The sequence below is a fragment of the Marmota flaviventris genome, chromosome 3 (genome assembly GCF_047511675.1).
Source record: "Marmota flaviventris isolate mMarFla1 chromosome 3, mMarFla1.hap1, whole genome shotgun sequence".
Lineage (NCBI taxonomy): Eukaryota > Metazoa > Chordata > Mammalia > Rodentia > Sciuridae > Marmota > Marmota flaviventris.
In genome coordinates, this window is record NC_092500.1 from 118922716 (window position 1) to 118938874 (window position 16159).

At 39.2% G+C, this 16159-nt stretch overlaps 1 protein-coding gene and 1 pseudogene across 1 annotated transcript in view; one reads left to right on the forward strand and one right to left on the reverse strand.

Moving 5' to 3' along the window:
- Window positions 1–975: 975 nt before the first annotated feature.
- LOC114104948 (non-histone chromosomal protein HMG-17 pseudogene) lies at window positions 976–1456 on the reverse strand (annotated as a pseudogene).
- A 14570-nt stretch (window positions 1457–16026) lies between these two features.
- Window positions 16027–16159, forward strand: part of Erc1 (ELKS/RAB6-interacting/CAST family member 1) — a 546275-nt gene continuing 546142 nt past the window's right edge. Inside the window, exon 1 of the mRNA XM_071610305.1 lies at window positions 16027–16154. The gene's annotated coding sequence lies outside the window, so the exon portion shown is untranslated. The remainder of the gene's footprint in view (window positions 16155–16159) is intronic.

Consider the following 16159-nt stretch of genomic DNA (forward strand, 5'->3'; position numbering starts at 1 on the left):
ATGGTGATCCGAGACCTGAAGGATGTGAAGAAGCACTACCCAGATTTTGAAGTTATTTGGGTAAGAGGCTGTACCCATCAGAAGGAACAGTTCTTGAGGTAGAATATGCTTGGTACGGATAGGAACAGCACTGGATTCAGTGTAACTGCAACAGAATGTGCTAGGAGAGTAACAGATGAAGTCAAAGAGTTAGGGAGGCAACGACATCTTACAGAGGACAATATAGGCCATTATAAGAATTTGGATTTCACTCTGAGTGAGATTGGAAGTTACTGGTGTGTTTTGAGCAAAAAAGTGACATACCATGACCTTGCTTTTATTTTTTTTTTAATTTTTATTTTCCAAGCCAAACTGTATCCAGCTTTATTAAAGATACTTTTCATAAACAATCATGGTATTTCAGGCAGGACATGGGCAGACAATCGTTAACAGTATACAACAACTTTCAAACTCCCTTCTTGAATGGACTACCAAAATCAGAAAGCCACTTTAAAACCCAATGAAGTCTTCATTTGATCCTCTGAATAGGGAAAGTTTAGAGTGAGGGTTGACATTTCACATTTAGCATGTTGTTTAACAACTTTTCACAAGCCGACCCTGACTTTCAGGAAATGAAAGGAAAATGGCAAAAATTATGAATCTGAAGATTCACAATCTAGAAAAGGAACTGCTGCTCTTCTGAGGGACACTATTCTCAATGACGTCACTGGAAAGTCCAGATTGCCCCACACACTGGTAAAACCAATCGTTGGGAATCAGGTCCCAATAGGTCTGAGTTTAGGGGAATTAAGTCTATGCCGATGGCAGAGAGGGACAGGAGGACATACAGATGAGTTTGAGTTTTTCCATACCACAAGGCATTTGTGCCAAGGTGGCTATGTGTGCCAACATCAGGGAATCCCTTCCTCTTGGGAACAAAGAGGAAGTCTCTCAAAACTAGAAGGGAAAGGGTCTTCCCCCACAGCAATCCAGCTTTGGAGACATTCTACTAGTGACATATGCTCCTTCCCCCGCAAAACAACAATGAAGTGTTCTGTGTGCTAACAACATAGCTTAAAAAAAAAAAAAAAGTAAAACAAAATTCTGCATTTTTATAAAACTTGATAAAAAATAGTATTTCAAACTGTACAGTCACCAGAAGTACACAGTTATCGAAAACGCACACACTTCACTTGGCATCTCCAGCACCTTCAGCTTTCTGTGCCTGGTCTGTTTTGGCATCTCCATTTTCTGCAGGGTTATTCCCATCCTTGCCAGTGTCAGCTTTTCCCTTTTTCCCTTTGGGTACCTTCTCTCCCTTCTTTGCAGGGGCCTTTTTAGGCTTGGGCTCTGGCTTTGGAGGAGCAGGTTTGGCAGACAACCTTGCAGATCTTCTCTGTGGTTCCTCTTTCACCTTGGCTTTATCTCCTTTAGCATCCCCTTCAGCCTTTCTCTTGGGCATGGTGGCGAGGGCAGCGGGATGCAGGTGCTGGACGCGGGGATGCAGCGGCGCGGGGCTTTGGTCGGTCCGGGGATCGTTCTCCTCTCTTCTTCTTCACACTGCTCCATGACCTTGCTTTTAAACAGTTAGGGGCAGGGCTGGGGTTGTGGCTCACACGGCAGAGTGCTTGCCTCGCACATGTGAGGCACTGGGTTCCATCTTCAGCACCACATTAAAAAAAAATAAACAAAACAAAGATATTGTGTCCATGTATAACTAAAAAAAATATTAAAAAAAACATTTAGGGGCAGGTAGGAAGAAAGCACAGAGAGAGTTGAAACTATGGAAATAATGCACACCAGAAATGATGGTGGGTTGAGTCAGCACAGTAATGACAGAGCTGATGAAAATAGTTAGATTGTGGACCTAATCTGAAGGTAGAGCCAATGGGATTTATTAATAAATTGAATGTGAAGTGTGTGAGAGAGGAATTAAGGAGGACTCCAATATTTGGTCTACAAACTGGAAGGATGAAGCTGCCATCTACTAAGATGAGGGAGATATGGGAACAGCAGGTTTGGCGGTAAAAATCAGAAGTGTGTTTTTTTCTTTATTTTTAAAATTTATGTAATTTTAAAATTTATATATGATAACAGAATGCATTACAATTCTTATTACATATATAGAGCACAATTTTTCATATCTCTGGTTATATACATAGTATATTCACACCAATTCGTGTCTTCATACATGTACTTTGGATAGTAATACCATCACATTCCACCATCATTAATTACCCCATGCCCCTGTGTTTTTTAATATAAAATATTTTAGATGTCTATTAGCAGCAACTTGGTGCCTCACCCATGCCCCCTGCCTGTATCACAGTGCACTGTAGATGCCCTGACCTCCAACTGACAGCACCTCTGTTTTTCAAACTAAGGCAAACATGAAAAACAAAACAAAAAGTAGGGAAGGCAGGTAAGAGAGGGAGGCATATGAAAAGAAATCCTCTGCCCTTTCTTGTGTCTGTTTTCTATTTTTTTTTTAAAGATATATTCTTACTATATTGCTTGGGCTGGTTTGGAATTCCTGGGCTAAAGTGATCTCCTGTCTCAGCTTCTCGAGTAGTTGGAACAGCAGACCTTGTGCCATGGTGCTGGCTCAGTTGCCTGCCTGTGAATGCCTTTGAGAATGTGATTATTGGTATTACTGAAATTATCTGGGTAGAAGACTGTGCCCATCAGAAAGAGCAGTTCTTGAGGTAGAATATGCTTACTATGGATAGGAGCAGCATTGGATTCAGTGTAACTGCAATAGAATGAGCTAGGAGAGTAGCAGATGAAGTCAGAGTTAGGAAGGCAACTACATCTCATAGAGGACAACCACCAGGGAGAAGTCTGAGGGGATTGAAGACCAGACAACCCAAAGCCCTGGCATTGAAAAAAACCACCTATCTCTAAGGTACCTGCTCTGTAAGGGAAACAAATTGCTTCCATTTAAGCCACTGTCAACCAGGAATTCTACTTACAGGTGAAAGCATTTCTAACTGAGTCACTGCTCAATCATAGTAGCTAACCTTACCAAGTATTTACTACAAGCTAAGTTAGTGATTACTACTCCAAGCACCTCATATGTATTTTCCCACTCCTTGCAGTAACTTTATGAGTTAGTTACTATTTTACTGTGATCTTTTTTGGGGGGAGGGGAGCAGGTCTCACGATTTTTTCAGACTCCTAGCTTCAGCCTCATGAGCAGCTGAGACTGCCAGCACACCTGGCTTGAGTTAGTTACTATTATTATCTCCATGTTAGGTATGGGAAGTGGGGCATGGAGAAGCATGAACGTAGGCAGTCTTGCTCCAGAGCCCTCACCCCATAACTGTTCTGCTATGCTGCTATATTTGGTTATACAATTTGATATAAAACTACAACTATAAAACTTACTGTGGCAAATTCTGTTTCAACTACATAATATAAACATTCATGAGATATCAAAAACTTCAAATACAAAGGATAAAAGATAGTATTGTGTATGGCTATATAATTACCAAAAACCATTATCATATTCTCCTTCCAATTTTGGATTTAAATGTTTTAAGAGATACTTAAAGCAAGTTCCTTTTTCCTCTGTGGTTCTGGGGATGGAACCCAGAACCTCCTGCATGCTAGGCAAGTACTGTACCACTGAGCTGCAACCTTAGTCCCTAATGCAAGTTTTTGCTATTGTCCTATTATGCAAATAAAATAAAGGACTGTCCAAAACTATTCCTTCACCTATAAGTTCAAAACCAGAAGTGACAAGAAGTAGATGATGTCAAATGGAATCTGGGTATAGGAGGAAAGTACATGGGAACAGAATGTTGATCTCATTTGCCCTTCAGCTCCTGATAAGTTTCTCTGCTTCTTTCCCCTGGAGCCTGAGACTGGAGATTGAACCTGGGGTCTCACACATGTTAGGCAAGTGTTCTACCACTGAGCTACATCTTAGGCCCCAGCTCCTACTAACAGCAAAAATTCTCTGAATAATTGCTAATATTCACAATCTATATTTCTATCCAACCCATTCTTTCTTAAACCAATCAAACTTTCAACTCAATCACACCAACAACTGCTCTTGTCACCCCCATTGATGTTTACATTACTAAATCCAATGTAAATTCTTAGTTCTCATCTTACCGGCTTATCAGTAGCATATGGCATAAATAGTCCTCAGTCCCTGTTGCTGGTTCTTATTTATCTTACCATTCTCTAAATATTGGATGTTTCAGTGCTTGGACACCTTTATCAGAAGAGATAGGGTATGTTCAGTGTGGTATGGTTGTGGACTTCTTTATCTACATCTTTGGTGTTCTCAATCTTTCCCAAAGGTTTGCCTGCTGTGGCAGATGAAACGCAGCCTCAAATCCTTGGACATACTTCCCATTGAGAAGTGGGAATCTATGCTTTCTCTGTGATAGCTCTAACAGCAGGAAAAAACAAAAACAAAAAAACTAAATCTGTTTCTGGGGTTGGGGATGTAGTTTAGTGGTAGAGTCCTTGTAAAAAGAAAGGATACCAGAGTGTGCTTTCTCTGTCTCTTTATGCACAGAGAAAAAGTCATGGGAGGGCATAATGGAAGGCAGCCATTCTAGGCCAAGAAATGAGGCCTCATCAGAAACCCAAATTTCCTAGCACTTTGATGGTGGACTTCCAGCCTCTAGAACTGTGAGAAATACATTCCATTGTTTAAGCCATCCAGTCTGTGGTATTTTGTTATGGTAGCCCTTGCAGAATAACACAGTAACGTTAATTAGTAGCTGGTCATCCTTCCTGTTTTCTTTTTTTTATGTTTTTTTTTTTTTAATTTTTTATTGTTGGCTGTTCAAAACATTACATAGTTCTTGATATATCATATTTCACACTTTGATTCAAGTGGGTTATGAGCTCCCATTTTTACCCCATATACAGATTGCAGAATTACATCAGTTACACATCCATTGATTTACATATTGCCATACTAGTGTCTGTTGTGTTCTGCTGCCTTTCCTATCCTCTACTATCCCCCCTCTCCTGTTTTCTTTTTAAGGAAACTAAGCATATATTTCCTTCTTGTCTTACACTAAGGTAGCACACAACAATATAACTTATAAATCACTCTATCAGTCTTTAAAGATCTTCTTCTTTCTTTTTCACAACTGCTTTTCCCAATTATGTATATATACCATAGTTTATCCAACTGTGTTTTCAGTATTTTGCTTCTATAAATAATGCCTCAATGAATAACCTGTGTATGTGTTGTTAAATGTTTGTGGAGGTATCTATTTATGGTAAATCTGTTGACCAGTTTTGGATCATAAATATCCCCCCAAAGCCCATGTGTTAAAGGGTTGGTTAATATGGTGCTATTAGGAGGTGGCGAAACATTTAAGAGGTGGTGCCTAATGGGAGGTTTTTAGGTTACTCAGGGCATGCCCCCAAAGGGGATTGTGGGGCTCCAGATCCTTCCCCTTTCTTTTTTGCTTCCTGGCCATGAGGTGTTCCCACCTTTTCCATCTGGCATCCCCACCAGAGGCCTATAAACGTGAGTGTACCCAGAGACTGGAACCTCTAAAACCCGAGCCAAAATAAACCTTCTATGTTTATAAGTTAATATCTCAGATATTTTATTATATTGACAGAAAGCTAACTAACACATCCTAGAAATGAGAGAGCACTGAGTCCAAGGGCACTCATACATATGTAGTTTTGTTAGATGATGCCTAATAAGTCTTCAGAATAAGACTTATTATTGTACTGTTTTATATTTTCACCAGCAAAGTGTGAGATTGCCTGTTTCTTGTATTTCTAATACTATGTTATAAAGGTTTTGAATTTTTAAAAAATACCTTTATTTATTTATTTTTATGTGGTGCTGAGGATTGAACCCAGGGCCTCACATGTGCTAGGTGAGTGTTCTACCGCTGAGCTGCAACCCCAGCCCAAGGTTATGAATTTTTCCCAATCTGATGATATTTCAGTGTAATTTTCAATTTGCATTTTATTTATCTGAAGTTGAGTATCTCATCATAGGTTTATGGCTCATTTATATATTTTTCTTCAGGTATCATTTTAAAATTACATTTTCTAAATAGCATGTAGCATTGGCACCTAGCACGGTGTGCATGCCTGTAATCCCAGTGGCTTGTTCAAAGCCAGCTTCAGCAATTTAGCGAGGCCCTAAGCAAGTCACTGAGACTCTATCTCTAAATAAAATACAAAATAGGGCTGGGGATGTAGCCCAGTGGTTGAATGCCCCTGAGTTCAATCCCTGGTACCCACTCCCATAACAAAAAAGTAGTATTGGCTTGCTTTTTGTGTATTTCTTTTGTATCTAGATGCTTTACTAAATTCTTTAATGTTTAGATTCTCCCATATAGAAAACCTTAAAGGTAACAATCATATCATTTGTGAATTAGTAATTTCTTTTTTTCATTCCTTCTTTCCTTCCTCCCTCCGTCCATTTCTCTCTCTGCCCCCTCTCCTGCCTCCTCTTTCTCTCTTTTCAGTGCTGCAAATTAAATGCAGGGCTTCACACATGCTAGGCAATTGCCTTACCCCTGAACTACCTGTTCAGTACCAGGGCTTGAACCCACGGGTGCTTAACTGCCAAGCCATATCTCCCAAGTTGCTCAGAGGCTTGCAAAGTTGCTGAGACTGGGTTTGAATTTGTGATCCTCCTGCCTCAGCCTCTCAAGTCGCTGGGATTACAAGCGTGGCCCAGCCCAGCCCCGATTTTAAAAGGAGTACATTTAAAATTTTTTATTGCTGTTATAGGATTTTTTAAAAATTTGGTACTGGGGATTGAACTCAGGGGCACTCAACTATTAAGCCACATCCCCAACCTTATTTTATATTTTATTTAGAGATAGAGTCTCAGTGACTTGCTTAGTGCCTTGCTTTTTGCTAAGGCTGACTTTGAACTTGCAATTCTCCTGCCTCAGTCTCCCAAGCCGCTTGTATTTTATTTAGAGACAGGGTCTCACTGAGATGCTTAGTGCCTTGCCCTTACTGAGGTTGGCTTTGAACTTGTGATCCTCTGGTCTCAGCCTCCTGAACTGCTGGGATTGAAGGAGTGTGCCACCATGTCCAGGAGGATTTCTGTTAATAGTTTTTTTTTTAAGGAAAATTTCCTTTTTGGTAAGTTTTTATGATAAACTGGCATTGAATTTTTTTTTTAAATAGAGAGAGATGAGAGAGAATTTTTAAAATATTTATTTATTTATTTATTTTAGTTTTTGGCGGACACAACATCTTTGTTTGTATGTGGTGCTGAGGATCGAACCCGGGCCGCAGGCACACCAGGCGAGCGCGCTACCGCTTGAGCCACATCCCCAGCCCCTGGCATTGAATTTTATCAAATATTTTATCTACTGATATGATTGAATTTTTAAAATGTTATGGTGAATTGCACTAACTTTTTTTTTTTAATATTTATTTTTTAGTTTTTGGCGGACACAACATCTTTGTTTGTACGTGGTGCTGAGGATCGAACCTGGGCCGCACGCATGCCAGGCGAGCGCACTACCGCTTGAGCCACATCCCCAGCCCATGAATTGCACTAACTGATTTTCAAATATTGTCAATTTGTAAACCTGGGTAAACTCCACTTGGCTATAATACACTACTCTTTTAAGTATGCTGTTGAATTTGCTTTGCAATTTATATTTTTGCATCTTTCTTTGTAAGTATAATTGTTCTACAATTTAATGTTCTTTTACTATCCTTGTCTGGCTTTGGTATCAATATTTTATATACTTAACTGAATGAGCTAGAGTAGAACCATTCTCTTTCACATCTTTTTTGTTTTGAAATACTCCTGCCTTAGCCTCTTTAGCTGCTGGGGTTATAAGCGTGTACCACCTTGCCTGGCTTCCTTGAATATTCTGTATAACTAATTTATCAAATAATCCAAGCCTTTTAAAAAAAATATGAGAATTTATTTTACCAGATTGGACTCAAACTCTGAATCTTCCTCCCTTAGCCTCCCAAGTAGCTGGAACTACAAATGTATGCTACCAAACCCAGTATAATTTTTTTAGAAATTCAATAGCATTTACTATTATTTAAATTTGTTCTAGAACATTCAGAATTTCTATTTCTTCTTAAATAACAAACATTGTGTATTTGGATTTACCTACATGTTCACCAATTTTTTTGATCACCATCTTCCTGTGTTTCACATCTTTTTGTAGGGTTATTTTTCTTCTGAAGTATAATTTAGATTCTTCTTTGATGAAGATAAATTGCTAGTAAAACTGTTTTTATATACCTGAAAGTGTCTTTATTTTTCCCTTCATCTTATAAAATGTTTCATTGGGTACACAATTCTAAGATAACAGTTTCTTTTCTTTCAGCACCTCAAGATTTTTTTCCACCTTCTGTAACTTCTTGTTTGTTTATACATTCTGCTGTTATTCTAATTGATGTTCCTTTGTCAGGAGGCTGAACTTTATTTGATCGATGTTATGGGTTGAATTATGTCCTTCAAAAAAAATATGTTGAGATTGTGACCCACAGTACCTCAGAAGTTGACCTTATTTTGAAACAGAGATGGTACTTACCTGATGATGGTTTGACTTATGAATTTTTGACTTAAGATAGTGCAAAAATGACATGGATTTTGCATACTTTGAATTTTGAAATTTGATCTTTCACCTGGGCTAGTAATATGAGGTATGAATACTCTGGTGACACTGAGCAGCAGTAGCAAGCTACAGCTGTGTCAGCCATGCAATCATTAGCGGAAATAATTGATAACACAATGTACTGTTGCTATGATGGTTGGTGGACTAGGTGTATTAAATGCATTATGGATTCAAAATATTTTCAATTTATGATGGGTTTACAGGGTTGCTAACCACATCATAAATGAGGAGAATCTATAGTGTCATTGCAGACATAATTAGTTAAGATGAGAAGACACTGGAGGAGAGTGGGTTCTTAATACCAAATAACTTGTATGGCTTATAAGAACTGGAAAGCCAAGCATAGTGGCATGTGCCTATAGTCACCTGGAAGGCTGAAACAGGAGAATCACTTGAATAAAGGAGTTAGAGGACAGCTTGGGCAATATAGAGAAATCCATCTCAAAACAAAACAACCATAAACAAAACAAGTAAAAACAGGAGAAAAGACATAGGGAGAGTTCCATGTGATGATGGAGGCAGAGACTGAAGTGCTGCAACTTTGCAATTCTTTGTAAAGAATTCCAGCAAATCACCAGAAGCCACGAAGAGGCAAGAAAGGAATGTCCTTACAGGTTTCAAAGGGGGCATTATCCTGCTGACACCTTGATTCTGAACTTGTAGCCTCCAGAACTTTTTTTTTTTTTGCTGCTAGAGATCAAATCCAGGACCTTATACATGTGCATGCTAAAGCACATGTGTAGTGGTGTAGCTCCACCACTGAGCTACACTCCCTGTGAGACAAAAATTTCAATTGTCCAAACCATTCTGTTTGTGGCATTTTGTTATAGGCAGTCCTAGGAAACTAATACAACTGATTTTAAGATGTGGTCTTTGTCTTCTATGATCTAAATTTTACTACAATATTTCTAGTTAGGACATTTTTTCATTTATCCTGATTAGTATTCTTAGGGATTCCTGATTTATAGATTAATGTCTTTTATCAGTTTGGAAAGAACTCGTGATCACTTTGAAAATAAACTGACCTCATTCTTGGATTTCTAAATATATTTAAACTAGGAAACTGCTTTTTAATCTGTCATATTTTATATCTCCATTTTTTATGTGCTGCATTATAGATACTTTCTTTTGTTGGATCTTCCATTTCACTTGTTCTTCAGATGTATTGAATGTATCAATGAAGTTTTGAAATTTCAGTGAACTTTTTTTTTTTTAAGTTGTGGCACAGGTTTCCTCTCAATAGTCATTTTCTACATACTTCAGTAATAGACCTTGCCCTACCACCCCCTATGGAAGATTGAACCCAGTGGTGCTCTACTACTGAGCTAGATCCCCAACCCTTTATATTTTACATTTTTGAGCCAGGTGGTGGTATACACATGTAATACCAGCACTTTGAGAGGCTGAGACACACGCGGGAGGTCATCCTGGGCAACTTAGTGAGACTCTGGGGACGTAACTCAGCAGTTGAGTCAATACCATTAATTTTTGTTGTTTTTTGGGGAGGGGTGGTACTGGGGATTGAACTCAGGGGCACTGAACCACATCCCAGTCCTATTTTGTATTTTATTTAGAGACAGGGTCTCAGTGAGTTGCTTAGCACCTCCCTGTTGCTGAGGCTGGTTTTGAACTGCCTTAGCTTCCAGAGACCCAGGGATTACAGGTGTGAGCCACCTGTTTTTTTTTTTTTTTTTTTTTGTATTTTGAGCTGGCCTTAAATTTACCTCCTGTCTTAGCCTCTTAAGTAGCTAGGATCAAAGGTGTGTGCTATGGCACCTGGCTAGTAACAGATATTCTTTTTTTTTTAAATATATTTTTTTAGTTGTTGATAGACCTTTATTTAATTTATTTATTTATATGTGGTGCTGAGAATTGAACCCAGTGCTTCACACATGCTAGGAAGTGTTCTACTGCTGAGCCCCACCCCAGCCCCAGATATTCTTTTGTTAAAAATATATATCTTTCGTTTTAATCTAAGGGTGCTTAACCACTAAACCGTATCTCCAGCCCTTTTTATTTTTTATTTTGAGACAGGGTCTTGCTAGGTTTCTTAGAGTCTGGCTAAATTGCTGAGGCTGGCCTCAAGCCTGCCATCCTCCTGCCTCAGCCTACCTAGCCGCTGGGATTACAGGTGTGCGCCACCACGCCTGGATTTTTATATACCTTGATTCAAATTTATTCCATTATTAAACATTTGCATTAGTATTCTGTATTTAATTCAAAACATTAACAGAATAAACCATATGTCAATTTGAAAAAGGGGAATGTAAAATATTTTTATAGTGTTTTCTTAATGATTTAAAGAAAACCTAAACTAGAAATATAAGGGAGGGCTGGGGATGTGGTTCAAGCGGTAACACGATCGCCTGGCATGCATGCTGCCCGGGTTCGATCCTCAGCACCATATACAAACAAAGCTGTTGTGTCCGCCGAAAACTAAAACATAAATATTAAAAAAATTTTCTCTCTCTTAAAAAAAAAGAAATATAAGGGGATTATTAATATTATTATTTTTAATAGAGCTTTATAGTTATGCATAGTAATTGGGTTCATCCTGACAAATTCATACATGTATGGAATTCAATTCCAGTCCGCGATTATCCCCTTTTCCCTCCTGTCCTCCTTCCCATCTCCCATTCTCCTTCTTGTACTTTACTAGACTTCCTTTCACTCATCTATACATTTAAGTGATGGGTTCTTTTTACTTATTCATAAAGGTGAAATTTCCTGCGGTATATCATACATACACATGATTTTTAAATAATTCATTCTGCATTGCCTCCCCTTATCCATCCTTCCACTCCACCTCTCAATCTCTCTTCTAAATTACTGATCTTCCCTTTATCTTCATGTTGTACTATCCTTCCCTCCTTCTTTCCTTTATTTTACTCTAGCTTCCACATGAGAGAAAACATTTAACCTTTGAGTTTCTGAGTTTGGTTTATTTCACTTGGCATGATATTCTCCATTTCCATCCATTTACTGGCAAACATCATAATTTCATTCTCTTTTATGGCTGAGTAGAACTCCATTGTTGATTCCATAATTTAGCTATTGTTAATTATGCTGCTATAAACATTGAAGTGGCCGTATCACTACTGATGCCAACTTTAGATCTTCTGGGAAAATACAAGGAGTGGGACAGCTGGATCACATGGTAGGTAGTTCCATTCCTAGTTTTTTGAGGAATCACCATACTGCGTTCCAGAGTGGTTTTATAAGTCTGTAGTCCTACCAATAATGTTTAAGTGTTTCTTTTCCCCACCAACCTCACCAAAGTTTATAATTGTTTGTATTTTGGATCAATATCATTCTGACTGGAGTAAGTTGAAATCTTAGTGTAGTTTTGATTTGCATCTCTCTGACTGCTAGAGATGTTGGAAGATTTTTTCATGTATTTGTTGGCCATTTTCATGTATTTGTTTCTTCTTTTGAGAAGTTTGTTGAGTTCTTTTGCTCTCTTATTGATTGGGTTATCTTTTGAGTTCTTTATATATTCTGAATATTAATCCCCTAATAAAGGAGTAGCTAGCTGGTCATGATTTTCTCCATCTATAGGCTCTCTCTTCATGTTCATTTCCTTTGCTGGGTAGCTTTTAATTTGATGGTATCCCATTTCTTGATCCTTGGTTTTTAGTAATATTCTTTTTTTTTTGGTGCCAGGAGTTGAAGCCCACAAGCACTTAACCACTGAGCCACATCCCCAGCCTGTTTTATATTTTGTTTAGAGAAAGGGTCTTTCTGGGTTGCTCAGGCCCTCACTAAATTGCTGAGGCTGGCTTTGAGTTCATGATCCTCCTTCCCCAACCTCCCAAACTGCTGGGATTACAGGCATGTGCCACTACGCCAGTAGTAATAGATATTCTTAATTTTAACTGGGTACATGACAATCCAGAATGGAGGCTGTATTTCTTATCTGCCTTCAGACAAAGAATGACAATGTACTAAATTTTCTTTTTTTGTATACACTAAGATTTTACCCTGAGATACATGGATTAGTGAAGTGCACAATTTTTGTTGAGTTTTCTTAAAGGTAAGGCCAAGTCATTTTTCTTCCCCTTTTTCTTCTCTCCCTCTACTCTGTGGAATGAGTGGGCAGAGTATACTTCCTTATACCACTATGTTGGACCTAACTATATGACTTGCTTTGTTAATGTGAGCACACAGAACTTCTATTCACATCAGTTTCTGTAGTTTAGTAGTTCTGTAGTGTGCTTATCTTTCATCATCAGGAAAATACCACTCCTTTATTCTGGTCCTTGAATGAGAGACATGTGGAAGTGACTTGAATTTGACTTGTATCTAGAGTGCTGCCAGGGCAGTCAACTCTTGCCCCTGCCACTCCCAACAGTTACAAATTCCCAATCTAGTGAGGAAAAAAATTGTTGTTTATAGGCCACTAAGACTTTAAGGGCAATGCCCTCATTTTCTTGCAAGCCAGCAATGAATGAAAAGCTAGGGGTTCTTTTTCATAAATCATGAGGGATTTAGTTTCTACTGTATATTTATTATAAATAATGCTGCTGTAATATTCACATACAAACTTTTGTGTGGACATGTTTTCCATTTTCTTGGCTATATACTTAGAAGTGGAATTGATGGGTCATAGGGAAACTTTAACTTTTCAAAGGACTGGCAGATTATTTTACAAAATGGCTACATCATTTTACATTGCCTGTAGCAATATATGAGAGCTCCAATTCTTCACACTCTAACCAACATTTCTTTTTAATTTTAGCCTTCTTAATGGGTTTAATATGGTATCTTGTTTCAGTTTTGATTTGCATTTTCCTAATGACTATGTTGAGGAACTTTTCACATCCTTATTAACAATTTGAATATATTTGGAGAAATCTCTCTCTCTCTCTTATCATACTGGGGCTTGAAACCAGGAGCACTCTACCACTGAGGTATATCCCCAGTCCTTTTTATTTTATTTTGAGACAGGGTCTCTATACACATTGCCTAGGTTGGCCTTGAACTTGTAACCTTCTTGCCTCTGGCTCCAGAATCACCAGGATTAAAGGCAAGTGCCACTGCATCCAGTATTCCTTATTTTTAAAATGGATTAGTCTTTTTATTGTTTTTTTTTTTTTTCTTTCTGGTACTGGGGATTGAACTCAGGGGTACTCAACTACTTTGCCACATCCCCAGCCCTATTTTGTATTTTATTTTAAGAACGAGTCTCACTGAGTTGCTTAGCACCTTGCTTTTGCTGAGGCTGGCTTTGAATTTATGATCCTCCTGTCTCAGCCTCCCAAACTTCTGGGATTACAGGTGTCTGCCTCCAGGCCTGGGTATCTTTTTATAGTTTAATTTTGATTTGTACTTTGTAGGTAGAATAGCAGATACATTACTTGCAAAACTTTTCCCCATTCTGTGTTGTCTTTTAACTTTCTTCCCGGTATTTATATTGGTCTGTTTGGGGCTGTCACATCAAAATACCAGATTGGGTATGACTTCATCGGAGAGTAAAATTTCAACATGAGTTTTGAGGGAAACCAATTCAATCCATAATGCTATGCTTCCATATTCTCAAAATTCATGTCTTTCTCACATGAAAATTTTATTTACCCTATATCAACCGCCTCAAAAGTTGAGCATTTCAGTTGCTGAACTGTAAGTCCAAAGTCTTATTTACATACAGATGAAGTTGGATGTGTGGCAGCACATGCCTGTATTTCAGCACTTAGGAATCTGAAGCAGGAGGATCCCTGGTTCTCAGGAGTTCCAGACCAGCCTGGGCAACATAAGGATCCCATCTTAAAAAAACAAAGCAAAATAAAGCAGAAAAATACAGATGATGCATCCTTAATCTGGAAATCTGAAAGGCTTCAAAATCCAAAAATTTTCGAATGCTGACATGATACTGCAAGTGGAAAATCCCAAGAAACTCCGTTTTTACATTTATTAAAATATTATATAAAATTACCTTCAGGATGTGTATCATGTGTATATGAAACATAAATGAACTTCATTTAGACTTGGGTCCCCTCCATAAAATAGCTCATTATATAAATGCAAGTATTCAAAAAACAAATCCCAATCTGAAACACTTATAGTTGTGGCATTTCAGATAAAGAATATTCAGTATATATTAGCTAAATCAGGTATGGGTGCGCCCAAATGCTGCAGACCCTCCTTGAGTCATCCTGAGGCAAAATTCTTTTCCAGCTGTGAATCAGACAAGTTAATAAGTGTTTCCAGAATACAATGGTGGGGCACCCATAGGTCAGATAGTGCCATTACCAAAGATAAACTGGAAAAAAGAAAGGGGGACAGATCCCAAGCAAGTCCAAACTTCTGGTAAGGGAAATTTGGTTAGACTTTGAGGCTGAGATGAGAAAGTTCTTGAAAGTGGTTAAAGAATAGAGGAAAAAAAAGCTTTTTTTTTTTTTTATCCAGTACCTGGATATCTAGGAAATGAATTAGTTTAGGATGCCTGTCTTATGGCAGCTATTACAGTCACCTTGTCAAGCAGCACCTCCTCTAACAACTGGTAGTCATATGTTGGAAGTACTGAAAGGGGAGACTTCAGGTCCCCAAGAGCTGCAGTGATTCAAGTGTATCCTGGGAGGGAAAAAAAATAAGAGAACCTGGGCGGGATCAAACAGTAGAATTAGGTGAATGAATGTGAAGACTAAAGACAGACGGGGAAAAGGTTAATGAGACTGTGAGGGAGTGTAAACTAGTTAATTATGGTGGTGGGAGGTGTGAATGAAATGACTCTGAATTCCACTCATCTCAAAGGCATTTTAAGTTATCTTAATAAACACGGAGAGGCAGGGAATAAATATAACTCACGTCACTCTGTCGGTTTATAGATAGTTTATCTACATTAAATTAATGGCTGCTGTAAACCTCTTAGCATGGCTCTGACAAAACGAAAATCGACTGCAATTCAGCGTGAGAAAATTAAGTTGCATCAAACTGGGGACCGGTTGCCCGGTAGATCTGCCTTTGGTGTTGTAAGGGCTAAATTAAACAGGTAACGTAGTCCAGCACTTGGCACAGCGCAGGGACTGCATGCGGACATTAATTTCCGCTCACGCTCTCCTGTGCTGGAATAATCTCCAAAGGAAAACGACCTACAGTGGCGAGGGACTTCGGCGATGCCCGCGTGGACAGCCCCGGTGTTTCTTAGCAGCGCACTGCCTCTCCGCGGCACAAAAGCTAAGGGCGAGGAGAGAATCGAACGTCCCTTGGACAAAGGCTGCCCACTGCAGCCGTGACTCTACAGACAACCCCCAAGTACTCCCTACGGTGGTGGCGGTGGCCGGATTCCTGTAACGGGCCGCGAAGGAGGGGGTGGGGCGACTGTAAGGTTTGGGAAAGAGGCGAGTCGCTCTTTAGGCTTCCAGCAGTCCACTTCCTACGGCAAGCAGAAGGAGACAAACGCCGCCTCGACTCGCTCCCACCTACCGCCTCTTGCCAGAGCTGCCCTGGCGCTCCCCTCCAGTGGCCGCAGGGCCGTGTGTACACTCCGCGTCTTCGACTTGGCTTCAGCGCCGAATTACCACTGTAGCTCCGAGTCACTCTTCTTGCTAGACCCTGTGTCGACGCGCCCCGGTAGG